Source organism: Pseudonaja textilis, chromosome Z (genome assembly GCF_049901715.1).
Source record: "Pseudonaja textilis isolate UNSWEBS1 chromosome Z, rPseTex1.2, whole genome shotgun sequence".
In the NCBI taxonomy this organism is placed as follows: Eukaryota; Metazoa; Chordata; class Lepidosauria; order Squamata; family Elapidae; genus Pseudonaja; species Pseudonaja textilis.
In genome coordinates, this window is record NC_142008.1 from 122,794,526 (window position 1) to 122,821,641 (window position 27,116).

Genomic DNA, 27,116 nt, shown 5'->3' on the forward strand with positions numbered 1-27,116 from the left:
AAAAAAAGCAGGACTGGTAGGAATTCTAAGTAGAAAAGTAGGAAACAAAGTTGAAATAGGAAATATCTGAACCTGCTCTCTAGTCTTCTAGACATTTTCAAGTTCAAAGAAAACAATTTTATTTAAGTTTATTAAGAGGTCTTCCTTCGGAAGCTCAGAGAACCAGGAATAGCTATCAAGAATTATAATCATTTAACACCATCCTCACGTTAAAATACATAGACTCAATTTTACATGCTAGGTTGTAATTTTAACCATAGTTTGTTCAACCATGGTTGGCATAAACAATGTTTCAGTTATAATGCCTGGGATCAGTTCTAAACTGAGATGGATGAATCCACCTGTTTATAAACCCAATTTATAAACTATTTATGGCTTAGTGAATCCAGCTACCAAATCTTATCTTACAAACGGGCTGAGGATGGTGTTAATTTAATAATAAGAATGTTTTCACTTTGTATGTTAGGATTGATATATATTTTCTTAAAGTTCATTTGGGACATGATCAACCCCCCCCCCCCCAATCCAGTATCTTTTCCTTTCTGAAACAGCTATATAAAACTTCCTTTTTTTTTCTTTAAACCAGATGCTCGGATTTCTCTCTGGTCTTATAGGAGCATTTTCTATTCTCTCATTCTTAAAATTCTAGATACTGGTAGTCTTTGACTTATGACAGTTCATTTAGTGTCCGTTCAAAGATACAAGGTCCCTGAAAAAGTGACTTGTTACTGTTTTTCACACTTACATCCATTGCAGCAACCCCAGAGTGATGCTTGGAAATCGGTTCGTACTTATGACGGTTGCAGTGCCCCGAAGTCATATGATCCCAGTTTGCGATCTTCCGATAAGCAAAGTCAATGGGGAAGCCAGGTTCACTTGGCAACCATGTCACAACAAGTGTAGCGATTTAACAACTGTGACAAATGTAAAATGGTCGTAATTTACACAACAACTGTCTTGCTTAGCAACAGAAATTTTGGGCTCAATTGTAATTAAAGGACTGACTGCAGTCACCCAAAGTTCAGCATTAAGTATGATGGTGCAGTGGTTAGAATGCAGAACTGCAGGCTACTTCTGTTGACCGCCGGTTGCCAGAGTTTTGGCAGTTTGAGTCTCACTGGCATCTTCCATTCTTCTGTGAAGTGGTATATAAGTACTATTGCTTAGTGCTATTGCTATTGCTGCCCAGTCTTTTTATGGCTGTAAGCACTAGGCTGGGGAACTCTAACAAAACTGACATCAAGTGGAAGACCTAAAGGGGAACTACAGGTAGTCTTTGATTTACAACCACAACTGAGCCCAAAATGTCTGAAGTTAAACTGGGACATTTGTTAAGTGAGTTTTGCCCCATTTTATGACCTGTTAAGCGAAACACTGCAGTTTATAAATTAGTAACCTGTTTGTTAAATGGCTTTTCCATTGATTTTGCTTGTCAGAAAGTCACAAAAGGGCATCACATGAGTTTGGGACTTAGCAATGGTCATAAGAATGAAGCAGTGGCCCAAGCATCTGAATTTTGATCACATGATCACAGGGGATGCCGGGAGGTTGTGGTGGCCTAGAGGAGAAGCTCTCGCCTCACAATCAGGAGGCTGTAATTTTGATTGGAGATAGAGGCAGATATTTCTCTCTGGACACACTGAGAATATATCTGCTATACAAAACTCTGCGTTGGCGATAGGAAGAGCATCCGCCATTAAAACACTCTGCTAGCTCCATTTCAATCTCATTCAAGTTCAATTTCATTGTACACATGCTGTGTATTGACAATAAAAGATTGATAGATTCAGTTGCCCAGACTCCACCCCACAGGGGATTATGGGATCATTAAATGACGATAAAGATCACGGGGATGCCGCAACAGTCGTAACCCTGACAAATCAGGGTTTTTCAGTGCTGTTATAGCTTTGAATGGTCAGTAAACAAACTCGAAGACTTCCTGTAATCCATAATGAGCAATCTCTCTAGATGAAGCATCTCTCAGCAAAGAATGGGAACAGATATAATTCCTTCTGGGACTTGCACAGAGGAGATAATCCAATTATTTTAGAGGAGAAAAGGAGTGGGTAGTGGATTAAAACAATGTTTGTCAATCCTGGCAACTTTCTGTTGTGGGATTCCCAGAATTGCTGGCTTGAGGAATTCTGGGGGTTGAACTCCACTCATCTTAAGATTGCTAGCATTCTTAACATTTGATTAAATCACCAAGTTTGTCTTGTCTTTTTTTCAAATAAGATGCCATCAAAGTCAACCTTTAGTAGCTAATTTTAGACTTAACACTACTCAAGTGTTGTACAGATAGTCGTTGACTTACAAACTCAATTGAGCCCAAAACGTCTGTTGCTAAGCGAGCCAGTTTAAATGAGTTTACGGCCATTTTACGGCCTTTTCTTGCCACATTTGCTAAATGAACCACTGCAGTGGTTAAATTAGTAACATGGTTGTTAAGTGGATCTGTCTTCCCCCATTGAGTTTGCTTGTCGAAAGGTCGCAAAAGTTGATCACATGACCCTGGGACATTGCAAAGGTCATAAATATGAATCAGTGGCCAAGCATCCAAATTTTTTTAAAATATACTTATTTTGTTTTATTATAAAAGGTAAAATACCAAACAGAAAAACAAAACAAAACAAAATAAAAACACATGTCCAGCAGTAACAACTACAAAAAAGAAAAAAATATGGAGTCCAAAAAAAGAAAAGTGATCCAATTTAATTTAATTTAACATTTAACATAGAATCCACCCTGGCTGGATATTGGGGGAAAAAAAAAAGAAATACCCGAATTGTGATCACATGCTGTACCAGTCGTAAGAGTGAAAAACGGATGTAAGTCACTTCTTCAGTGCCATTGTAACTTTGAATGGTCACCAAATGGTTGTAAGTTGAGGATGAGCCATGGTGGCACAGTGGTTAGAGTGCAGTACTTCTGCTGCCTGCTACTTCTGCTGCCTGCTGGCTGCCTGCAATTTGGCAGTTTGAATCTCAAAGTGGACTCAGCCTTTTGTCCTTCCCAGGTGGGTAAAATGAGGACCTAGACTGTTGTGGGTTAATAGGCTGACTCTGTAAACCACTTAAAGAGGGCTGTGAAGCGGTATATAAGTCTAAATGTTATCACTTTTGCTATTACTTGGAGAAAGGAACTTGTTTAGAGGATTGTCTCCCTTTCAGGTCAGGCGACTTATCAAAACCTTATCTAAAGTTCTCTGCATTCATCCCCAATAAAAACCAAGGAGGCCGGGACAGATTGTTCCTGTTTCTCATAGTCTCTTTTAATAATGTCCTATTTTACTTTGAGGTTCAAGCTGAACCTTCTCTCAGGTGATTCTTGTCCTGAGTTTTCTGCTTTGAATCTCACCACCTTTTGTTCCTTCTGCTCATGACTGGAGACCTTTAGAGAGAATCAGTTGACTGCAAGTTCCTTGGGACCAAGTCACCTATTGTGTTTTCCCAAAAATGTCTTATATTTTTTGCCACCAAAAAAGGCACCAGGTCTTATTTTCAGGGGATGTCATCCACTGACTAACCTCACTTGCACGTGTCGCCCCTGGCCTCCTTTTCACTATCAGAGGCCTTCAGAAACTCCTGCTGCTGCTGGCAAGGCTTTTCTGAAGGTCTCTGCAGCTAATAACAGAGCTCCAGATCGATCTGGAGCTTTGTTATCAGCTATAGCGGCCTTCAGGAAAGCCTTCCCAGACTTCTCAGCTTCAGAAGAAATGGCAGATGTAGGGCTGTGAGAGGCCTGGCTACACTGTCCAAAGGTAGGTAGTAGAGCAGCTCCACCCCACCCTACCCCACCCTCACTTATTTTTTACCTGTCCACTCTGGAGTGGGCAGGATCTTAATTAGGGCTTATTTGGGGGGGGGGGAATAGGGATTGTGTTGGGTGCATGTGTAAAAATCAAGCTAGGACTTACTTTCAGGATAGGTTGTATGTTTTGGGAAACGGTATTCTCTTCACTGGGTTTATTATTTTTCTACTCTGATCACAAGATTTCAGCAGGGGGGTTCTAACCAAGTGAAAAAGAAGGACTAGGAGACACAGGATAGCGGCGTTCCGATATTTGACGGGCTGCCACAAAGATGAGGTCAGCTGATTTTCCAAAGCTCCAGAAGGTAAGACAAAAAACCCATGGATGGAAACCATTCCAGGAGAGAAGCAATCTAGAACTAAGGAGAAATTTCCCAACAGTGAGAACAATTAACCGCTGGGCTGAGTTGCCTTCAGCAGGTGTGGGTGCCCCATCACTGAAGGTTTTTAAACAGACTGAATAGCCACTTGTGGTATAGGGTCTCCTGCTTAAGCAGGGGTTGGACTAGAAGGCCTCCAAGGTCCCTTCCAGCTCTTATTCTACGTTCTTCAGTATCCCATCCTATATAGTATCCTAAAATAACCCCTGCTATCTCCACCATTTGTAAATCTATTAAAGAAGGAAATGCTTAGGCCCCATTCGGCTTCGTAAGATGGTTTCAGGAGCCTGGTGAAACGCTGTCATGTGACCCATTGAGGTTTTTGCTCACCCAACTGGCCAACCCAGTTATAATGATTTACGACCTAGTCTGATGTGCCAGTACAGCTCCTGGGAAACGTGTATAGTCCAATGATCATTTTGCTTCTCTGGATCAACATAAACCACACAGTGATTTCCTTCTCGGTGGGTTAGCGTGTCAACAATCGTCTCCCCATTGCGGCTTGTAATCCCTGGGTTATAATTTAGCCTTCATATGGGAAACCAACCAATTTTTCTCCTCCCCCCTCCCCCCGCCACAACTAACGCTGACTCCTACCTGCCATGTTACACAATCTTTGACTTTTGTCCTCCCCGTAATGGGTTCATGGTGTTCTTTGCCTGAGTTGCCATATGCCTCCTGTGGCTTTGCTATCAAATAAAAGCAGAGTTATTTAAAATTGTGTTTTGCTTTTAAAGAGGCAAACCAGTGTTTCTGGGCCTCAGCAGCTTTAAGATGTGTGGACTTCAAGTCCCAGAATGCTCCACTTGCTGGCTGGGGAATACTGGGTGTTGAAGTCCACACATCTGAAAGTTTCTAGGGTTGAGAAACATTGGCCTAATGTATTTGTTTAAAAAAAACAAGAGGATCCTAAACCCTCACCACACAGAACAATGTTCCAAGTTTAATTCAGAATAACAAAATTGGAAGAGATCTTGGATATCTATGGAGATTTTCAGTCATCCAGGTCATGGTTGGCCCAAAGGTGTTTTTCTGTTCAGAGCTACAGAAGAGAATTGAAACATCTTCAAAGAAAAAACAGAAAGTCCAGTTGCCTCTTGAAAAAACACCCTCAGGACCAGAGACCTTGGAGGTCTTCTAGTCCAACCCCCTGCTCAGGCAGGAAACCCTATACCATTTCAGACAAATGGTTGTCCAATCTCTTCTTAAAAACCTTCCAGTGTTGGAGCAGCCCCAACTTCTGGAGGCAAGTTGTTCCACTAGTTAATTGTTCTCATGGTCAGGAAATTTCTCCTTAGTTTTAAGGTTGCTTCTCTCCTTGTTTAGCTTCCATCTACTGCTTCTTGTCCTGCTTTCTGGTGCTTTAGACAATAGGTTAACTCCTCTTCTTTGTAGGAGATAACTGCAATACTGTTATCATATCGCCCTGAGTCTTTTAAACTAGCCCTACCCAAATCGAACAACAGTTCTTTATATGTTGAGCTTCCAATCCCCTAATCAAAATTTGAATTGGGGGACTGGAGGCTAAAACATAAGAACGATTGCTGGAATTCAGGCATAGAGACCATTTGGTTGATAATTACAGTGGTTGGTGAAAGTTAAGATAGATAACATCTCACACACACACACTTATATCTGTGCCCGTATGTATGTATAAAGGTAAAGGTTCCCCTCTCACATACACATTGTTTCTGGCTCTAGGGGGTGGTGCATATCTCTGTTACAAAGCTGAAGAGCCATTGCTGTCCGAAGACGTCTCCGTAGTCATGTGGCCAGCATGACTAAATGCTGCAGGCACATGGAATGCTGTTACCTTCCCGCCAAAGTGGTCCCTATTTTTCTACTTGCATTTTTACGTGCTTTCAAACTGCTAGGTTGGCAGAAGCTGGGACAAGTAACAGGAGGTCACTCCGTTGTGCAGGGCTAGGGGTTTGAACTGCCAAACTGCTGACCTTTCTGATTGACAAGCTTAGCCACTGAGCCACACCCCTGTACATGCGTGTGTGTGTGTGTGTGTGTGTGTGTATCTGTCTGTACACATACGCATACATGTAGCCCTTGATTTACAACCATTTGTTTATCGATGGTTACGACACTTGAGTTACAACCGGTCCTCATACAACTGTAGCGGCATCCCCATCGCCACATGATCAAAATTCAGACACCTGGCAAACTGACATGTATTTATGACAAAGGCAGACTTCCAGGGTCATGCAATCACCCTTTGCGACCTTCCCAGCTGGCTTTTGGCAAGCAAATGGGGGAAGCTGGATTCACTTAACAGCCGCATGATTCACTTACCAACGGTGGCATAGAATATTTTAAAAGAGGATGCAATTCAAACAGCTTTACGTATTATCAACGGAAATTCAGGTCTCAGTGGTGGAAATGAATTGAGAACTACAGGGGGTCCTCGCCTTATGACCACAATTGAGCCCAACATTTCTGTTGCTAAGTGAACCATTTGTTATGGGAACTTTGCTCCATTTTATGACCTTTCTTGCCACTGTCATTAAGTAAATGTATCTTTTCTTTTATGATACTGAAAGCATTTGCACCAAGACAAATTCCTGGTGTGTCCAATCACACTTGGCCGATAATGAATTCTATTCTATTCTACTTTAGGGGAAATATTCTGCTTTTTTAGTATATCCTAAAGTATTTCATTTTCCCAGGAGAGGGGTGGGTTTTAACTTCCAGCTGTGTCAACAACGGTCGTAAGTCACTTTTTCCAGTGCCGTTGTAACTTTCCCTAGATGAACTGAATGTTCTCTAGATGAGTTGTTGTAAGTTGAGGACTCCTTCAACTTACATGTGTAAACACACACACAGAGACACACAAACATACCCCTATAATAGGGATCTTTAAGACATCAGTGGAAACGCAAGAGTGAAGTGTTCCTTGGTCAAGTTTGCTTGGGTGCTTATCTTATCCAAAGAAGTATATGAGTACTACTGGAAAAAAAAATCAGGAGGAGCTGTCCTCACTTTCTTTGGAAATATGGCAAGGGAAGAGATAGGGAGTAGAAAAATATGCTGTTTTGCTCTTCAGCAGATCCTGTTTACTGGGAATTGGGCCTCAGCCCCACCCCCTGATCAGCTGAGGATCTGTATCAGATACTGACTGCTTTCTCGGAATTTCCAAGTTCTGTGTTATCTCTAAACTTTTTTTTATTCTTATTAAGAAATTGCCAAGGATTGTTTCTTTTTTGTTAAGCCTGCACATTCCTCTGAGGCTTTCTGGCTATTCCTCCCCCTTCTTCTTTTGATTTATACATTATTTAGGCTGCTGTACATCTTTATTTAATAAATTCCAATATCTCAGAGGCTGCCACAAATAAGAGGGAGCCAAGCTATTCTCCGAAGCACCTAAAGGCAGAATAAGAAGCAATGGATGGAAACTAATCAAGGAGAGAAGCAACTGAGAACTAAGGAGGAATTTCCTGACAGTTAGAACAATAATCAGTGGAACAACTTGCTTCCAGAAGTTGTAAGTGCTCCCATACTGGAAGTTTTTAAGAAGAGATTGGGCAACCATTTTCTGAAATGGTATAGGGTTTCCTGCCTAAGCAGAGGTTGGACTAGAAGACCTCCAAGGTCCCTTCCAATTATTCTGTTCTGTTCTATCCTGTCCTGTCCTGTCCTATCCTATCCTATCCTATCCTATCCTATCCTATCCTATCCTATCCTATCCTATCCTATCCGAATTGTTCCCTACATTGTGGTGTGGTGGCTCCTTTAGAAGAGACAACATATTATTGGTAATCTTTGACTTATAACCATTAGTTTAGTGACCACTCGAATTTACAGAGGCATTGAAAAAAGTGAATTTCAGGGATCCAAGTAACATGCCCACAGCAAACAAAACTGAGGCAGGCCATCTCAAAGAATGGCTTCAGTCAGGCGAGCTTCAGGGTTGGCAGTGACTTATGACCGTGTTTCACATTTATGACCGTTGGAGCATCCCTGTTGTCACAGGATTAAAATTAAGATGTTTGCAACTGGCTGAAATGTGATGTGATCAGCTTTTCTGACCTTTTGACAAGCAAAATCAACGGGGAAGCCAGATTTCCCTAACAACTGTGTCGCTAACAACTGCAGTGATTCACTTAACAACGGTGTCAAGAAAGGAAGTAAAATGGGGCAAAGCTCACTTAACAACATTCTTGCTTAACAACCAAACTGTTAGCTCAATTGTGGTCATAAACTGAGGATTACCTGGAACACTAATTTATATTCACCCATAAATTGAAGAGTATTATCTGGGATTTGGAGTAAAGGGACAGCTAGAATGATTAGACTTTGGGTAAATTAATAAAATTCAGATGTAAACTATCTAGTCACCTTAATCTGGTCCTTTAGGATTTGACTGGAGTTGACTTATTCTAAGTGATTACTGCTTAACCATGATTGGTTCTCAGCACAGCACAGCAAGCCAAAATAAACCATAATGGGGTATTGGAAGAACTAAAGCTTGGTTTAAAAGAGGATAGAATCAAAAATTCATAGTGTTGGAAGAGACTTTGGAGGTCTTCTAGAATCGGGTGTCAAACTCAATTTCATTGAGGGCCGCATCAGGGTTGTGTGTGACCTTGGAGGGCCAGAGTGGACATGGCTGAAGTGGGTGTGGCCAGGGTGGGCGTGGCCAGCTCAACACTTGTGTTGGGGGCACCTGTGGTGGCCAAATGTAAGGCAGGACTTCCTTCAGATTCTCCCTCCCTCCCTCCCTTCCTTCCTTCCTTTTCTTCTTTTTCCTTCCCTCTTCATTCTCCTTTCTTCTTCCTTCCGCTCTTTCCTTTTTCTTTTCTTGTTCTCTTCCAATCTTCCTTTTTTTCCTTTGCCTTTCATCTCCCCTTTCTCCTTTCCTGTCCCTTCTTGGAAGCTCAAATGCAAAAGGGGAAACATTTCTCCTTTTGTTTTGTTTTTTGTTTATTTTGGTAACCTTCTGCCAGTGATAATGGAGCTCCGTTTTCTCTGGCAGAGGCACTGTGGGCCAGTCCTTTGTTGTTTCCAGGGCAGCTCTGTGGGCCAGATCTAAGCACCCCTGTTCTAGACCAACCCCATGTCCAAGAAAGGAGACCCTATATCACCTTGGACAAATGGATGGTTATCTTTTCTTGAAAATCACCAGTGCCCCACAACTCTGGAAGGCAAGCTGTTCCATTGATTAATTGTTAATACTTATGTTAACCCAGCGGTGTCAAACTCAGGGCCGCAGGCCAGATTTGGTCCTTGTTATTGTCGGATCTGGACCATGGGGCCATCCTGGAAAATGTAAGGGGCCGCATTGCTTTGACCCGATCTACCCAATGAGAAGAGGAAACATGCCAGCAGTTTGGGGAATGGCATCAATTGGCCATGCCCACCCAGTTGCTCACGCCCATTGAGTGGTATCAAGCTGGCCATGCCCCATCCCCCTCGGTCAACCACAGCCCTGATGCATCCCTCAATGTGTCAACCTAACACTTCGTAAGTATGATATTTTAGTACTGATAATTGAATGTTTAAACGAATTATACTACTTGTTAGTCTGCTGCCAGGATTTGAAGATTTGCCACAATGCAAAGGTCTTGGGTTGACTTCATGTGAACTTAAGTACCTTTGTCAACTCTGAAGTAGGATTTCAGGTGGTCTGTAGGCTCAGCCACCAACCGTAGCCTAAAGTTACCTGTGAACCCATCCAATATAATTATCATGGGTTTTCCCCAGATGAGAGTTAGGTTTACTCAAGTATTCAAGATAGAACACCCAGATAGATGGTTCATATCATCATCTTGAGTCAAAATGGAGTTTGGTCCTAGCTTGGCCTATGCAGCTAGTCCTCAAACTTACGACAATTACTTAGGGACCGCTGAAAGGTACAACAGTACTGGAAAAAGTGATTGATGACCCTTTTTCGTAGTTACGACCTTGGAAGTGTCCCCATGGTCACATGATCAAAATTCAGATGCTTGGCAAGTGGTTCACACTTATGACCGTTACTGGGTTCCAAGGTCATGTGATCACCACCTATGATCTTCTGACAAGCCAAGTCAATCGGAAAACCCGATTCTCTTTTAACAACCGGGTTACTAACATATTAACTGCAGTGATTTACTGAACTACTGTGGCTAGAAAAGTTGTAAAATGGGGTAAAAGTCACTTAACCAATGTCTTGCTTAGCGACAGAAATTTTGGGCTCAGTTGCGGTCGTAAGTCAAGGACTACCCTGTAGAAATCTGGCCCCGCTAGTTTGCAAGCCATGATTTAAACTTTATGTATATGCAATAAACTGGGAGGCTCCGAACTTGGCAACTTTAAGACTTGTGAACTTCAACTCCCAGAATTCCCCAGCCAGCCATACTGAGATTTGAAGTCCACCGGTCTTAAAAAGTTACCGATTTTGGAGACACCCCCCCTGCCGTAAACCATGGCTGGAGTGGACATATCCAGGGGTGGGATTCTGCCAGTTAGGACTGGTTTGGGTGAACCCCTAGCTCCAAAGATCAGCTGGGAGCGAATCAGTTCACTCCGATGATCATGCTGATTGTCCCAGCTGATCAGCATGGAAGAGGGGATTGCTGCTCCTCAGTTATGTTATTCCCCCAAAGTAACATAGCGGGTAAGGATTTTTGCATTGCTGTTCACGCGCACACAGCACATGTCAGGCACGTGAAGTGCATGATCACCAAACTGGTTGTTATGCCGGCAGCATCCCACCCCTGGACATATTGTAGCTGAACATGATCATTGAACTCTGTTTTTAGAAGGTTCCAGAAGGTTTCCAGCCCCAGGGGCCTGACCACTTCAACTGCAGCCTAGCAACCATGACATGACTTTGGACTATGCCCTCAGTTTGTTCCTGTGGGCTCTGACTCAGGGGCACCTGTTCAGGAATGTGTTGTATCTCCTTGCCCACATCTGATTGATGGATGCAACGCCAACCACGGCCTTGTCCTGAAATAGGTGTTGAGAGATGCCAGGCTGCATGGGAGCAATGAAGGCCAGCCAGGAGTATGACGCTCTCATCCAATCCTGCTGGTTAAGTCTTTCCAGTTGCCAAAAATCTACCCCAAGTCCTTCGCTCTGTTCCTTTCCATCCTTGCACTTGAATGGAAAAGAGCAAAAACCAAAGAGTTAAAAACTAACCCCCAACTATGGCTAAACTACCTATTGTACTCCAACATCTGCCAGTTGCCATCTTCACTTTCTTTTCTTTTTTTCTTTTAAAAAAAGCCTGTCCAAGTTTTTTTTTAATTAAAAGTGGTGTTCTTTGACCTTAACTGTCTTGATTTGTTTTGTTTTTTAGACAGTAAGGTCAAAGAACACCAATTCCCAGATATGGGTATTCCTTGACTTACGACCACCATCGATTCCATTTTTGTTGTTGTTAAGCAAGGCAGCTGTAAGGTAAGTTTTGCCCCATTTTTTTTATTTTTCTTGCCGTGTTTGTTAAGTGAGTTACTAGAGTTGTTAAGATACTAACGCAATTGTCAAAATTCACATACACGAAAACTGGCTCTTATTTATGACTATTGCAATGATCACCTTTTGTGACCAGTGGTGGGATGCTGCAGGTTTGGACTGGTTCAGGTGAACCGGTAGTTCCAATGATCAGCTGGCCCTGCCCATCTGTCCTTGCCCTATCCTGTCCTTTATTTCCTGCTTTGTAGCTCATCTCAATCGCATGGCACAACAATTTCCCCCCACTCGCTATTCTACTTACCATTGCTGACTTGGAAAGTAAGCAGCTGAGCTGCTAAATGCTCCATTTTCAGGTGCTCACCGAAATAGTTATTAAACTGGCAGCATCCCACTATTGTTTGCGATGTTTTGATAAGTCATTGGAGAAGCAAGATTTACTTAACAACCATGTTCCTAACTTTACAGCTTCTTCTGTGACAAGAAATGTTGCAAAATGAGGCGAAATTCCATGAACAATAACTGTCTCCTTTGGCAACAGGGAGCCAGATGTAGCCCAGAAGCCATAAAATCCCCAGTTCTGTTCTAGTCCCTCCCAGCCGGTGGGAAAGTGGGATCTATGGCTGGTGGGATCCAACCAGAGGCAGAGTTGTACTCTCCATGCTCTGAGCAAGCTGGTGGCAAACTTCCTCTCTGGACACCAGTTACTCAAGCTTCATCCACCATCCACTTCATCCTGCTATACACACACACACACACACACACACACACACACACACACACGGGATACGATAGCTCCTAAACCTCCATGCTGACAGGTCTACCTAAGCTGGTTCAGGCAACGCAACACAATGGACCACTTGTTAGAGGAGGGAATGGGCAGGAGAGGTCTTTCTCACACATACAACTGTTAATTTTGTCCTTTCTCTATGTCCCGGTTGGTTGGTGCACTGTCCAGAAACCAGGGCTCATAAACAAGCGAAGTCCGATCCGTGAGATATAGGCAGTATACAAAACCATGTCCTCTCCGGTCCGTGGAAAAACTTCTCTCCATGGAACTAGTCCCTGATGCCCTAAAGGTTAGGAGGCCACTGCTCTATGGCTTTTCCATTCTCCCCCATCATCCTAAACCAAGCAGAAATTCCAATTCCTGACAGGCAGAGGATACATAGTGCAATTCTATAGACATACCACCTATAGCAAGAACAGGAAGTGCTCCTGCAGGAAAGTTCAGAGTATGTTGAGTAAAGCAGTAGTTATCAACAAAAATCAACACAGCAGCTGCTGCCAAAGAGTTGGAACCCCAAATTATTATTCTGACAGCTGGTAGCAGAGACTAGGAGGGACAACAACATTGTTTCACTTTTAGATGGATATCGTAATGGTTACTACTGGTAGTAGCTACTACTGGTAGCAACAATAGCAGTGTGTAGGACTTGTAAAAATGACAGTCCCAAAGGGGATGACAGCAACTATTGCATTATCAGTATTGCCTGTACTTAAAATAGTAGGAGTAGATATAGATAATACTAATGGGAGATTGATTGATTTATTAATCAAATTTACATAGCTGCTCCATTTGATGGAATCATGATAGCCATGGTGAAGGCAGTAATGTTTTTTTTAAGAGAACCAGGAATTTTTTTTCCCCCAGCAAATAAGGAATATTTAAATTATCAATTTGCACAGAAGCAAACAATGTTTTCAAGTTAGGATATTTATGTAGTTACTAAGCACATCTAAATTATGTTAAAATAATCAAAATATATTTTACAATCCCTAAGGCACGTCACAACTTTTGAGCACTCCTAATGTTTGGAAATTGAAAGCTGAAATATTTGACACACCTTACATGAAGATACAGAAAGACTACAGGGGAGCAAAAGCCAGAGCAAATGATGAGGCCAAAGAGGCCAAAGGCAGACTTAGGCAGAGTAGCATAACTTCCCAGGAAGTTAGCCTGAGTATGCTTATTCCTACTTTTTCCTTATTTACTAATCAACCTGATATATTTTTTTTCTTTAAGCATGGATGAGGGAACTTTAGGAGATGACCAGGCTGAGCCTGAGGGAAGGGTCAAAGGCATAATAAGTCATGAGTCTCTGTGCATCCACAAGAGAAATAAGTCCAGTCCACCTTGAATGCCTACTTAATTCCCATGAATTTTCCTTGTTAGTAGCTCAGATTTTTGTAGAGTCCTTAAGCTTGCAATACATTTTAATACTCATTTGAGCTTCCTGAATCTCCTGATCCCTCATGCTTGACAGTATCCATCTTGCAAATATAAGGTGTTCAACAAGCCAAAGATTTTATTCATGCAATCTATTTAGCCTGTTTATCGAATTACACTGATCCTGTGAATTGGAATCATGTATACATATCTTAAAGCTACCCAGGCAAGCTTAATGCATCATGCAATCACAGCTGTTTGGACTTTAACAGATCAGATTAGATTGTCATGTGAAATCACTCGGCAGTTTTAAAGACATGGCTTCTAAAATATGTCATTTAACACCTATTTCCCCCTCACCCCAAATGAGATGAAATGATGAATTAGAAAGGCCTACTTAGCATTTAATTTGTTTGTGAAAGATACCAAGTTCATGCACAGAACATACACAGAGAGTTGTGATATTGGTAGAAATTGATTTTGGTAGAAATTTTTATACACTGCAGAAAACAATGATCTTTATATAATACGACTGATTATGCCACAACTGGAAGAGAATATATATTGCACAAAGCCATAAATTGTGATCTTACAAACTACAGTTTCTGCAAACAAGGAAGTCTGATTATAATTTAATGAATTGTGAGATTCAATTAAACCTGACCAGGTACTGTACTCTGATTTGAAGATTTATGCCTTTCATTAAACCAAAATTTAGTTTGCTTGGGCTTGGCCCAACATGTTGCATTGTGATATATAAACCATGATAGGTGGCTTTATCATGTTGCAGTTTACTCGATTAATCATTAATAGCACACCATTGGCATAGTGTGAATTGAGAACTTGGTAGAACCTGCAACATTTAGTTTCGCATGAAACAGAACCTCAGTTGTTCAATCCAAGTTCATCAGGCACTATTCTGATCTTAAACTACCTGAAATCTTAACTTTTCTCAGAAAAATGCCCTAATATTAATGCAATGAAGTTACAGGTAATCCTCAATTTATGACAGATTGCTTAGTGACCATTCAGAATTATGACAGACTTCTCCAGGGTGAGTGTGTGTATTTATGACCTAGTTCAAAAGTTATGACAGCCACTCTTCCCCATGTGGCTGTTATCATATGTTTGGCATCCTGCATTTACTGCTATTTTGTGTGGTCATGTGATTGTATTTCACTTTTTTTTTTTTTTGCTGAAAACCAACATTTACTTCTGGCCCATAGCAAACAACTGATTCGCTTAAGACTGGGCATTTGCTTAACAAACACCACAGAGGATTTATACTTCTTGCAGACAGCTGATCATTTGTATCTTTTTAGAGAGTCGTTAAGGCCACTTGGAGTCCAAAGGTGCTTTTTCTAGAGGCAACTGGACTTTTTGGTTTTTCTTTGAAGACGTTTCATTTCTCATCCAAGAAGCTTCAGGATAACCATGACCTGGATGACTGAGAATCTCCAAAGACATTTAGCTAGCCACTTGGAAGTTTACCTATGTCCCCAGGATCACCTGAGTAGTGCAAATGGGTGTGGAGCCTGTGTGCAAATGGTTCCTGTAGTCTAACTTCAGTTTGAGATGCAGACAACACAGGCTCATCCCTGACAGCCTGCGCCTGTCTTCAACAATGAAAGGACACAGGGCAGAAAACATCTTGCAGCCAAGAAGGCTCCACACCCATTTGCATTACTCAGGTGACCCTGAGAGCACAGATAAACCTCCAAGTGGCCTCCACAACTCTCTAAAAGGATACAAATGACCAGCAGTCTGCCAGGAGTATAAATCCTCCCATTCCCCACTATCCAGTCAGAGCTGAAGAAGCCTCTTGAATGAGAAATGAAACATCTTTTAAAAAACAACAACAACCAAGAAAGTCCAGTTGCCTCCTGGGAAAAAAAGCACTCTGGGACAACCATGACTGAGAATCTCCGTAGACAGTTTTCCAGAAGGTTTTGTTTGACCTAGATTGGGTGTCGGCAACCGGCAGCTCCGGAGCCGCATGTGGCTCTTTGGGCCCTCTACTGTGGCTCCTTGTTGGGTGATCCCACCACTGGCTGGCCCCTTCCCTCCCAGTCACTCCTCATCTGGCGAGAGAGGGAGGGAAAGGGAAAGGTAGAGAGGTAGCTAGGTCAAGGCAAAAAGGATTTTGTGGTTCCCAGGCTGGGTAGGATTCCCGAGTCCAAACGGCTCTTTGTTTAAGATTGCAGACCCCTGACCTAGGTGAACCTTTGTTTGACCTGCGTGGACTGGTAGTCAAAACTACAATTATAAATTTGAAGAACCCAGTTGCCACATAGGGTTCAGCCAAAACTCTTTCCTGCTTTTGTGATGACTGGATGGAAACCACAGCAGATATCTTACGGAGACTGCTCTGAACCACCCAATCTGGTGGTTGGGTTGAAACCTAGGTTAAGAGAGATCCCCAACCTTACAATTTTGCTGGCAGAGATCAGCAGATCAACCTTGGTGAGGGAAATGGTGTCAGATGCTACAGGCACGTTCCCCCTCATGTCCAGCCTCATAGAGACATTGGTGACATTCAAAAGAGAAAAAATGAAATGGAGGAATGGGGTGAATTTAAAGATTATGCAACTAGGAAAAGAGACCTGCCAATGATCTTCTCCTGAAGAACTGGCCGAAAGAAGAAGAAAAAAAGGTCAATTCACATTAACCAGCAGCGCAAAACAAGGCTTGAAAAACAGGAAAGGAGAGGCCTCACGAATCCCTACACACAAGGAAACTGGGTGGATAATGGGGTGTGCAAAAGAGACCCCAGAGAATTTGCACGGAAACCAAAGAAAAGAATTGCTCAGCTGGTGGAAAAAAAACAGACGGTTATTTGGCCAATAGCTCCATGACAAAGAAGGAAGCAACCCATCATTAAAAGTAACCTGTCTCTGCGGATAGAGGCTTTTTTTGTACAATGTTTATCCGAGACTAATAATTAATAAACTGCCAAGTGTAAATGTCTCCATCAGTTGCCCATAGGAACAAAAGAGCAAAGAAAACACCATTGTACCAAGCTGGCTGGTGTCCTTTATTTGTGTGCCAATCAATCCCACACCTCCATATCTTGGTTCCTCGAGGGAGGGCCAGGGTCTGCGTCACACCTTTGTCATGAAACCAGAAGGTGCCAGGTATCCCTTTTACTGACTTACATAGTTTCAAGTATTTGATGAAGAGAGTTGTAGGCCTCCCCAAACTTCTGCCTTAGATTAAAGCATCTGAATTAGAAACATTGCTCCCAGATTCCTGATTTTTTTTTTTGGGGGGGGGGGGGAACACTGTTTCTCAACCTTTAAGATATGTGGACGCCAACTCCCAGAATTCCCCAGACAGCACATTCCCATATTTTATGTCTACATATCTTAAAGTTGCTAAGCTTGAAGAAAAACTGCCTAAACCAGAGGTGTCAAACACAAGGCCCACGGGCCAAATCTAGCCCATGGGGCCATCCTGGAAAATGTAAGGGACTGGCCCACATCGCTTTGGCCCGGACTACCTAATGCGGCTTTGATCCAGTCTAACCAGTGCGAAGAGGAAACATGCCAGCAGTTTGGGGAGTGTTGTCAAACTGGCCATGCCACCTGTTGGCCACACCCACCCAGTCACCATGCCCAATGAGTGATGTCAAGCTGGCCATGCTCACCCAGTTGGTCACATCCTCCTGACCGCCCCCCAAAGGTCAACCATAGCCCTAATGCGGCCTTCAATGAAATCGAGTTTGACACCCCTGAACTAGACTAACAAACATCTTTCCTACAGTATCTATCATTACGCAAAGTCTAAGACAAAAAATTCAGATTTTACAATCCTGTAGTCCTTATTAAAGGTACAGATAGTTCTTGAGTTATGACCACAATTGAGCCCAAAATTTCTGTTGCTAAGTGAAACATTTGTTAATTGAGTTTTGTCCCAATTTTATGACTTCTTTTCAGAATTGTTGAGTGAATCATTGTATTTGTTAGGTTAGTAACATGGTTGTTAAGTGAATCTGGACAGCCCATTGACTTTGCATGTCAGAAGATTAGGATAATAGGGTAATATAATAACAGTTGGAAGGGACCCTGGAGGTCTTCTAACCCACAAGCTGTAATCTCATTTAACAAAACCATTAAAGTAATTACATTATGACTTGCTTGGTCAGCTGGGTGAATCCTGGGACTGTATTACAAGGAAAGGTTTAATTTTAAAATTCATACCACTTCCTCCAGCCCTAAATCTGGAACTTTTGCAGCCTGCCTTCTCTAACTTCAGAAGTGCAAAACTTACCATGGCTAGAAAGGTAAATGTGGCCCCTTTAAAATCCTCCCTCCCTCCCTCCTTCCCTTTCTTCCCCTTCCCTTCCCTCTTTTGATAAAAAGAGAGGTGCTTTATTCCAGGCAGAGGATTAGAGCAAAAGTTACATTGCAGTAAATCACCAGTCCAATTGGATACATAAAATTAATATTGATTGGACTGAATGTACCCCTTTTAGCTTTAAAACTTTCTAGCTGGTGGGCCAAAGTACCTGCTTTCTCTACAAATGTAGCCACTGATATGCCAAGCAAAGCCACAGTTTGGCTCTAAGTCCAGAGAAGTAACACATACCGGTCTTGGTCTTAAAGTATCTCTCTGAGCTAGCTAATTTATAGTTCCTGGCTGGACTCCTATCTTCTCCACGCCCCCTAAGAGCAAAGTTAATTTGCCCTGGCAGCTTGTTCCTCGACCGGTAGCCAGAACTACAGTCATAAATTTGAAGAAGATTGCGGGCGGGGGCACATCAAGCAAAGTTGGCTGTAGCGAGAATTAGATTTTTTAAAAAAAATTGCAAAGCAAGAAGGGTGTTTTCCTTCTCGTTGGCCACTTGTGCGTATGTTACCCAGACCAAAGTCCACCCTCTGCCATAGAAATGTAGAAATGCAGAAATGTGCTTGGGTATATGTTGAGATAGTCACTCATCCTAGACTGCTTCATAGGATTGTTGTGGAGCTTTGAGCTCCAGAAAAAGGAAGACAAGCAGATCTTTCAAAGAAATTGAAGCCATAACAGAATAACAGAGTTGGAAGGGACCTTGGTGGTCTTCTAGTCCATCCTCCTGCTCATGCAGAAAACTTACACCAATGGTTGTCCAATCTCTTCTTAAACATTTCCGGTGTTGGAGAATCCACAACTTCTAGAAGAAAGTTGTTCTACTAATTAATTGTTCCAACTGTTAGGAAATTTCTCCTTAGTTCTAAGTTGGTTATCTCTTTGATTAGTTTCGATCCATTGCTTCTTGTCCTGCTTTCAAGTGCTTTGGAAAATACTTGATTCCCTCTTCTTTGTGGCAGCCCCTCAGATATTGGAACACTGCTATCATGTCATTCTTTTCATTAAACTAAACATACACAATTTCTGCAAACGTTCTTCATATGTTTTAGCCTCCAGTCCCCTAAGCATCTTTGTTGCTCTTTGCACTCTTTCCAAAGTCTCAACATCTTCTTTTATATCATGGCGACCAAAACTGAATGCAATATCCAAGTATGATCTTACCAAAGCATTATAAAGCAATATTAACACTTCACATGATCTTGATTCTATCCTTCTGTTAATGCAGCTTTGCGTTAATAAGTAATAACATAAATCAATTAATGAATGTGTAAGCTTACAATAAATAGCTGGTTCAAGAAGGATTTGCTAATGTTGATCTATTCTCATTATAGATATAGAAGCAGATTAGTCTTTCTCACCCTTTATCTTTTTTTTTGAAACTACAAAAAGCTGAATCGGAATTCTAGTGAAGTTGTAGTCCTAAAACCTCTGAAAGTTGCCATCTTGGAGATACAGAGAATGATACAGAGAATAAACAGTTACGCGGAAGGAACACATCTACAGATTGAATTTAATCACTGGAATGGCTTATTTTCAGAAGTTGTGGGTGCTTCATTACTGCGGGTTTTAAAGAAGAGATTGGACAACTATTTGTCCAGAATGGTATATGGCAGTGGTGGCTAACCTTTTTGGACTCTTGTGCTAAAAATTGCGAGTGCGCCAGTGCATCTGCACTCGCGTGCCAATACCCAGAATGCAATGTGTGTTCCCCTTTCCATGTCCCCTGCGCATGTGCTCACAATCCCCCACCCCCTTACCTGCACTGTGCCTCACAGCTGATTTTTCGGCCTCCCAGCAAGGCTTCTCAGACTAAATTATAGGCCCATTTTGTTATTTCCAGTATTACAGGAAGTGATGAAATGGGCCTATAATTCAGTCTGGGAAGCCTTGCAGAGGCTTTTTCCAAGCCTCTGGGAGGCTGAAAAAGGCCTCAAAGCAACCAGAAAAAACAAAAACAAAAAACCAGCTGTGAAGCGTGTGCATGTGCAGTAAGGTAAGTTTGCCTGTGGCTCGCATGCCAGCACAAATGGCTCTGCGTGCCACTTGTGGCACACATACCAGAGGTTTGCCATCACAGGTATATGGTCTTCTATTTAAGCAGGGGGATGGACTAGAAGACCTCCAACATCCCTTCCAACTCTATTATCCTGTTAGATTTGGAATGAGTCCTGAATAGTGTATAATGGAGCTGAATTCTGAGTAAACCAACATAGGAGTTGTCCATTGAGATTCTCAGTCATCCAGGTCATGGTTGTCCCAAAGAGGCTTTTTCGAGAGGCAACTGGGCTTTGTTTTTCAAGAAAGACATTTTGCTTCTCATCCAATTCTACACTGAAGAAGCTTTTTGGATGAGAAGCGAAACGTCTTCCAGGAAAAACAAAGGAAGTCCAGTTGTCTTTCAAAAAAGCACCGTTGGGACATCATAGGAGTTTGCTCTAAGTTGGTGCATGGTATCTTTCCAACTCAGTGTAAATGATGAGTAGCTTTCTCACCAATTTCAGTGCAAGTATCATGCGTAATTCGCTGTAATTCCATGCGGGTTTTCAATTGATCATGATGCGCCTTTCTTCTGGCCTAATCATGAAGAAGGGGATTACTTTGCTTTGGTTATTCTTGTTTACACTGCAATTTAAAGTGCTCAAATGAGGTCAGTCCAATTGGCAGATATATTTGTTTATCCAAAGCTTGATCATGTTATCTCCTTCTCAGTCAAGCTTTAAGTAGGACCAAGGATGAGAAAAACAAAACAAATAAAGAAAAAAAAACCCACAAACCACTCTGCCAAGGTGGAGCCATAAAAACTGATAAGTGATAAAGTGGCAGATAAGAGGGAATGAAATTACTACAGGAGGTATAATTGTGGTGGCAACATCCACCCCACAATGAAAACACCGTTCTTTAAAAGCATTCTTTTATTAGCCTCATTTGTATATAGAAAGACAGGATCTCTGATAAGATTGTCCTAATGGCTTCCCATAGAAACTTGCCTTCCTTGTATAGATAGTCCTTGATTTACAACCTCAATTGAGCCCAGAGTTTCTGTTGCTAAGTGAGATATTTGTTAAGTGAATTTTGCCATTTTATAGCCTTCCCCTTCCACAGTTGTTCAGTGAATCACAACAGCGACAAAACTTTTGTTTAGTGAGCGCTCGAAGTTACAATGGCACTGAAAAAAGTGACTTATCACTCTTTTCCCATGCTTTTCTACCATTGCCGCCTCCCCATAGTCATGTGATCAACATTCAGGTGCTGGCAACTGACTCATATTTATGACAGTTGCTGTATCCTGGGGTCACGTCCTTTTGACAAGCAGAGAGAATAGGGAAGCCAGATTCACTTAACAACCATGTCACTAACTTAACAACTGCAGTGACTCACTTAACAACTATGGCAAGTAAGGTCATAAAATTGAGCAAAACTCACTTTGCAAGTGTCTCGCTCAGCAACAGAAATTTTGGGCTCAATTATGTTCAATTATGTACATAATGTACATTATGTTTTTACATTATTATTTACATTATAGTGTAATTATGTACATATAATTATGTTCAATTATGTACAGGGACCCGGTGGCTCAGTGGTTAAGACTCTGAGCGTGTTGATCAGAAAGGTCGGCATTTGGCAGTTCGAATCCCTAGCGCCACGCAATGGAGTGAGCTTATGTTACTTGTCCCAGTTTCTGCCAACCTAGCAGTTTGAAAGCACATAAAAAATGCAAGTAGAAAAATAGGAACCACTTTGGTACAAGAGTAACAGCATTCTCTGTGCCTTCGGCATTTAGTCATGCTGGCCACATGACCACAGAGATGTCTTCACACAGTACTGGCTCTTTTGCCTTGTAACCGAGATGAGCACCATCCCTTAGAGCTGGAAACGACTAGCATGTATGTGCGAGGGGAACCTTTACCTTTATGTTCGTAAGTTGAGGATTACCTGTCAGGTTTTCACTCTAAAATCAAAAGCTCCTTAAATCTGTACAACAAACTGGATTTCTTGGAAGGCCAGATCAACATTGTAGTTGTCCACTGTGAGCCAGCTGGAGGGGGTGAGGAGACAGGATGGACGCCCTCCTGAAGCACCCTGTCAGATAAAACAGGCTGCAAGTGGCCCCTGCATGCACTGTTTTCAGCCTGGATGGCCTCCTGCAGCACCTTGCCAGCCAAAATGGGGCACACTGGAGCCACCTGTGGCCTCCCAGCGCCCCGTTATGTCCGGCAGGGTGGTTCAGGAGGCCATCCAGGCCAAAAACAGGCTGTGGGGTGGCCTCCCATGGCCCCTCCACAGCCTGTTTTCCCCCTAGGCTGGTTCTTTGCTATTTCTAGGCCGGCCCCATGAGTTGGATCTAACCACCCCACGGGCTGGATCCGGCCCACACGGGCCTTGAGTTTGACACCCCTGATCTATAATGATGTCTGTTCAAACATTTGGATTGAGACACATGCCTTCCAAATACTAATGTTGGCTTCTTGTGCCTTGACCGTGGCCTAGCTCTGATCTTGAGTCTGTTACAGAGATAATTACAGCAACCTGTTTTTAGTTCATTCTTGATCAATTATTAACTCTAAAAACCTTGAACAAGGTAGATTCCGATTTTCTCACCCACTGCGTTCTCCACAAGTCTCATGATACCTCCTGAGAAATGCAAGATAAAAAGTCCATTTCCTCCGATGGATGGACTTTGCTTTATGGTAACAATGGCAGAGCAAAAAGGCAACCCAGAAAGTTCAGACTGCCCAAGGAGCTGCTAATATAGTTCTACAGAGAAATGATTGAACCTCTGTCATTTGTAACTGTCTAGCTTGGTACAACAACCAAACAGGACAAGTATAGATTTCAGTGCATAGTTAGGATTGCAGAAAAAACAATTGCTACCAGCTTGCCTTCCATTGAGGACCTGTATTATGCACAAGTCAGAAAGAGGGCTGAGAAAATATTTACAGACCCCCTCACCAGGGGTGGGATGCAAATATTTTTATTACCGGTTTTGTGGGCATGGCTAGATGGGCATGGTCATGTAATTGGGTGGGCATGGTTTTGTTTTTGTGTGTGTGCATAACCCCCCACCCCCACCCTGCGCCCCATTTTTTTCCTCCTGGCCTCAGGGAAGCCTCCTGGGAGTCTGTTTTTTGCTCCCAGGAGGCTTCCCTGAGGCCCAGAAGGGAAAAAAATGGAGCTCAGGGGCCCCCTCAAGCAGTACCCCTTCCACATTCTCCTTTTTGCCTCCTGGGCCTCAGGGAAGCCTCCTGGGTGAAGCAGTAAGTGAGGGGGATCCTGGCACAGCTGGTCGTCAGAACAGCTGATCGTCAGGAAGGGAAAAAGAAATACTGGTTTGGCCGAACCAATAGATGTTTTTTTACCACTGGTTCGGCCGAATGGTAGCATTTTTTACTACTGGTTCGCCCGAACCAGCCCGAACCGGTAGAATACCACCACTGCCTCTCACATCCTGGACATAAACTATTTCAACTCTTACCCTCAAAATAACACTATAGAGCACTGCACACCAGAACAACTTGACACAAGAACAGTTTTTTCCCAAACACCATCACTCTGCTAACAAGTAATTCCTTCAACACTGTCAAACTATTTACTAAGTTTGCATTATTACTACTATTAATCTTCTCATCATTCCTATCACCCATCTCCTCCCACTTATGACTGTATGACTGTAACTATGTTGCTTGTATCCTTATGATTTTTATTGACTGTTTCCTAATATGATTTGATTGCTTATTATACCTACCCTATGACTATTATTAAATGTTGTAACTGATGATTCTTGACAAATGTATCTTTTCTTTATGTACACTGAAAGCATTTGCACCAAGACAAATTCCTTGTGTGCCCAGTCTCACTTGGTCAATAAAGAATTTCTATTCTATTCTATTCTATTCTATTCTATTCTATTCTATTCTATTCTATTCTATTCATCTCTCTATCTCTTTCTCTATCTCTATCTCTACTCTATTCTTGCCCTCAGGATATCATTATAGGGCATTGAATGCCAAAACAACTAGACACAGAGACAATTCCCCCTTGTGCCATCATTCTGTTGAACACTTAATTTCCAAAGTTCTGTCTTATGTCTATTACCTATATATTGTAGTATGGCTATACTATTTTTATCCTTCTCATCTGTTCCACTACTCTATTGGTATCGCTTCTTTATTGGTATCATTGTTATGTTTATTACTACATTGTTGTTGTTGTTATTATTATTATTATTACTTTGTTGTTTTGCATTTACACTGAGAGCTTATGTACCGGAGACAAATTCCTTGTGTGTCCAATCACACAATAAAGTATTCTATTCAAAATTTAGTATGGATTTAGTCTTCTGGCCATCTTCGTGCTATGAAGACAACACAATGCCATCATTTACCCCAAATCAGAAGGACATTCTTGAGTTAACCAAGGTAACTTTCCACATTGCCCAAACTTGAAACAAACTGTCATTTAAGATTTCTGCATTTTGTAGTCAGAGTTTGTTGTGGGTGCTGATTTTAAGAAAATTAGGACGATGGCTCTAACGGGTTGGATAGATGACCCATGAGGCCACAAAATTGGGCTTACAGGGGTGTCAGTGGCAATATATTGTGACATATGACAATGCTAGTTCGGCCTAGTGGTTAAGGCTCCAGGCGAGACCAGGAGACTGTGAATTCTAGTCCTGCTTTAGGCATGAAAGTCAGCAGGGTGACTTTAGGATGTTCTCTCAGGCTAACCTTTTTCACAAGGTGGCTGTTGTTGAGAGGAAAATAGGAAGAGGAAAAAGCATTAGGTATGCTTGCTGCCTTGAAGTATTTATAAAAATAATAAGGTGAGATTAAAAATAAATCTAAAAATTAAAATAAATACATAAAATCAACATATGCATTCTGGTTTACCAGGCTTCTTAGCCTAGCAAACTTAACGTATGGCTTTCCATGGTGGTACCCACAGAGGAGAACATTTGTAGTGTTGTAATAAATATCCATCTGGTTCAGTTCCAAGTGAGGAAAAAGATATTGGAAACATGGCGGCTGATTGGAAAGATGGTTTATTGATGAACAGGACCACATGGGTTTGAGGTCCTGGCAGCTGACCACATGGAGTGGAGAGTGAGGGTTATTTATACCTTCTCTTGGACCTTGCCCTTCAGCTACCTGTTCCTGTGCAAGAAATGTATTCTACTGGCTGCTGTAGGGGTCATGTGCAAATCCTAGGAGTTTGTCTGAGATAAATTTGGTTGAAGCCTGGGCTGATGTAATGTCCTTAGGAGATTTTGCAATGCAGTGAGCCCTGCTGCTAGATGGGTTAATACTATTATGTCCTGGAGGGTCATGTCTTAATACTATCACCAGCCTCAGTGGTACAGTGGTTAGAGTGCAGTACTGCAAGATACTTCTGCTGCAGCCAGCTGCCTGCAATTTGGCAGATCGAATCTCACCAGGCTCAAGGTTGACTCAGCTTTCCATCCTTCCGAGGTGGGTAAAATGAGGACCCAGATTGTGACAGGGTTGTTAGGGAGGGTTGTAAAGCACTATAAATCGGTATATAAATCTAAGTGCTATTGCTATTGCTATCACCCAGGAGCTGACGGTCTTATTGTGTAAATAGGCTGGCCCAGTCCTTCTCAATGGGTACCAAATAACTGCTGGGAGCAGGGAGCTGAAGCTTTGAGTTTCTGTCTCCCTTAAGATTTCTATTTCTCTTTTAGGGGAAATATAATCTGCATTTTTAATATTTCCTAGAATATTTCATTCTTCTAGGAGGGGTGGGTGGGTGGTAATATTCTACAGTAGCTCAGGGTTGAGCTACTGAGTGGTTGTTTTCTTGTAAATTTTTCATGACCCAAACATGGTAACATCATCGGTGCTAGTAACCACACGGATGACGTTACCTAGTTGGGGTCATGAAATATCCGCAAGAAAACAACTAAACTCAGAGAACACCAAAGCTCTTCATTTCCCTGGTGGCTTTTTCATAGCCGCTTCCTCTGCACTGTTTCGATATTCAAAATGAATTCCTGAATTGTATTTAGTATTTTTAGTATTTATTTGATTTGTCAATCGCTTACAAGATACAGGTATAAGAATAAATATACAGTAGTTTTAAATACATGAAATAGATACTTATAAGAAAAATAGAAAACAATAGGACAGGGATGGTAGACATGATTGGTGCACTTACGCATGACCACTACAGGTTTCTTAGGAAAGGGGTGAGGTCAATAGTAGACAGTCTAAGGTTTTGGGGTTTGGGGAAGAAACCAGAGTCAAACATTGACCACTCTGTTGCTGAAGTTATTGATATAATTAATTGATATAATTAATTAATTAATTAATATAATTATTTGATATAATTGATAGTAGAAAACGAGGCTGGCGGGGAACCAATCTGTTGAATTAACCAAATTTAGCTACTGACTCGTAACTGTATGAGTGGCTGACAAGATCACAGAGTTTGCATTGTCATGTGGCAATGTGTTTTCTTCACTGGCTAACAACGCTCCCTCAATACTCATACCAGACTAGATTGGCATCAGGAAAGCTGAAACAGCCACCAGAGGAAAGGAATTCCGTTACCCACCTGGAGCTGCTGTGACATCACAGCAATCAGCCAATTAGAAAAGGCCTCATCTCCAGAAAATTAAACCGTTCTTCATCTTCATTTACGGAAGCGAGGCCTTCATTAGCTGTTGTGTAACTGAAGAACTGCAGCTTAACAAAACAACAGCAGACATTAATGTGACTCCCCCACCCCCCCACCCCCCCAAAAAGAAATTAAATACCCTCTCCAATCCTGTACAAAACAAAAATACAGCCTTGAAATTTGGCACTCCTTCACAACGGATGAAGTATCCTGTTTCACACCTTCTGAATTACTCAGAAATCTGACACTTTCTTTATCTTGAAGTCTATTTCTATGCCAGAGCTTTAGTTTGATAGGGATTTTGGCATGTAATCTTAGAACTTCTCAGGGTAGTATTTCTGGTGTCACCACATAGCAAGGTTTTCTCAATG

At 42.0% G+C, this 27,116-nt stretch overlaps 1 long non-coding RNA gene across 1 annotated transcript in view; it reads right to left on the reverse strand.

Moving 5' to 3' along the window:
• LOC148124356 (uncharacterized) overlaps positions 1 to 27,116 on the reverse strand; it is a 34,222-nt gene that overhangs the window by 4,271 nt on the left and 2,835 nt on the right. Inside the window, exons 2-3 of the long non-coding RNA XR_015740015.1 lie at positions 26,683 to 26,813; positions 4,788 to 4,879 (exon numbers count right to left, since the gene is read on the reverse strand). This is a non-coding gene — a long non-coding RNA (uncharacterized LOC148124356). The remainder of the gene's footprint in view (positions 1 to 4,787; positions 4,880 to 26,682; positions 26,814 to 27,116) is intronic.